Source organism: Chrysochloris asiatica, unplaced genomic scaffold (genome assembly GCF_000296735.1).
Source record: "Chrysochloris asiatica unplaced genomic scaffold, ChrAsi1.0 scaffold00011, whole genome shotgun sequence".
Taxonomy (NCBI): domain Eukaryota; kingdom Metazoa; phylum Chordata; class Mammalia; order Afrosoricida; family Chrysochloridae; genus Chrysochloris; species Chrysochloris asiatica.
The window spans coordinates 36,115,304-36,117,746 of NW_006408529.1; positions in this window are offsets into that span (position 1 = coordinate 36,115,304).

Below are 2,443 nucleotides of genomic sequence, written 5' to 3' on the forward strand. Positions count from 1 at the left end.
GTGGGGGAAAAACAGCAAAGAAGCTGTGAGCTAAGTCTGACCATGTTCAATAGACTCCTGTCAACCTGGATTGAGACCTAGTTGGCCAGCAGTACAGCAAGACCTGCAGACTCCTGGGCCCAGAGACAGGGATGTGGCCACAGAAGACTAGAGCAAAGAATGAAGCATCCAGCTGATATGAAGTGAGGGGAAATGCACAGGAACACCCATACTTGCAGATAGTACCCATTTGACCTGGCTTCAATGGCTGGATGATCAGAACTCAACTGATCTGAGGAAGAAAGAAGAGGAAAAAAAGAGTAATCCACTACAATTTGATGAACCTGACGTATACCTATGGATGCAGTAGCTCAGAAGAAGGAACTAATCTTTACAGCAAGGATCATTCTCACTCCCTTGGTACACAGGGTTGACAGGGCTGGGCAACTTAGACATTGGCTACCTAAAATGGGGGGCGGGGGGTACAAAGGCATGAAGAGACTGGCTTACAAGCTTTCAAGAGGGATCCTAGTTTCAGAGGGTGTGGGGGAAGGTAGAATCCCCACTGAGTGGTTTCCAACCTGTCTGGATAGGGCTGGTAAAAAGAGATGGGGATAAGACTCTTGTGGTCCAATAGTGAATAATTGCTATCAGGACTGATTGTGAATGTTGCAAATGTAAAGCTAAATGTTTTGTAACAAAAGGAGGGGAATGGTTGATCTTGCAGTTCAGGAGCGGAGGACCCTGGACCATCAAGGGAGAAGAGAGGCGTGTGGGACACTATCCAGAGAAGCAGTGATGCCAGAGATGGAGGCTGAGATGATGACGTGGAGAGATGGAGCGGCTGGGGACTCTAGACTTAGGGAAGGATAGGGGCTGTGTGCTGGTAGCCAAGGAGCAGGCTTATGGGGTTTGAATGGTTATATATTCCTGAGTGCTTCAGTGTACATCCGGAAAAAAAAAAAAAAAAAAAAAAAGAAAGCACAGAGGGAATGGAAACAAATGCTGTAGAATGATAATGCATGGAGGGGATTGTAATCATTGCAATGAAACAAAATAAGATACTCAGACACTGTAAAATACGGCATAGAGTAGAGAAAACAATGTTTCAATAGTCCTTTAGACCACATAACCTTCCAATAAATGTTAATTATCAAGAAAAAAAGAGAATAGATATATAAATCACAGAACGTATTTCATTTGGTGTGTCTCTTTGTTAATGAGAAAGCCATAGTAACAAAACTAAAAGTCTTCAACATTCTCTTTATTCTTTCAAGGGTCTATGTCTATACCACATTATTATAAGGTTTTGTGTCAACTTAACTGGGACAGGATTCTCAGTGGTTTAGCAATTGAGATGTAATTATCCCCATAATGAGATCTTGTAGCTGTTCTGGTTAGGTCTGTCATGTCAGCTCCAACTTATAGTGACCATAGGCAAAACACTGTCTCATTTTGTACCATCCTCACAATTGTTGTTATTCTTGTGCTCATTGCTGTTGCCACTGTGCCAATCCATCTCATAGGGGATCTTCCTCTTTTTATCTGACACTTCACTTTACCAAGCATGATGTCCTTCTCCAGGGACTGGTGCATTCCAATAATATGTCTGAAGTATGAGAAATGAAATCTCGCCATCCTGACTTCTAGGGAGCATTCTGGTTGTATTTCTGCCAACACAGATTTGTTTGTTCTTCTGGAAGTCCATGGTATTTTTAATGCACTGGATTGCAATGTCCATTTGAATAGCAAGCTTGGTTGTTCAAGCTCACTAGCCACTCCTTGGAAACCTTATACAGGGTTGCTGCGAGTTGGGACCAACTCGACGGCACTTAACAACAACAACAACAACCAACACCATAACTTAAATGCATCAATTCTTCTACTATCTTCCTTATTCACTGTCCAGTTTTCACATGCGTATGAGGTGTAATGGTCAGGGTTCTATGTCAACTTGACTAAGCCTGAATTTCCAGAGGTTTAGCAGGGATGTGCTTATTCCCATGGTGCCGAAACCTGTGATGAGCCTCTGTGAGCAGGCAATCAATTGAAGAGATGTTTCCTTGGGAGTGTGGCCTTCTCCCAATATAATGCATATGCAAGATGGACTCTCTTTCTTCTGCTAGGTACCTAGGATTTTACAATTGTAAGCCATTATCTTGATAATAAACTTACATATATATATACGCATATATATGTAAGTTTATGTATAGTTGTTTATACATATATATATATATAGTTGTTGTTAAGTGCCATTAAGTTGACTCTGACCCATAGCGACTCTGTATAGGGCTTCCAAGGGGCAGCTGACCTTGCAGTTCAAATGGCTTTGCAGTCTGGAGCATTAACCCACAGCACCACAGCAGAACTCCATATACATGTATATACAGATATATAAATATATATATATATATTTCACTGGTTTTGCTTCTCTAGAAAATCCAGCCTAAGGCATGAGATGATT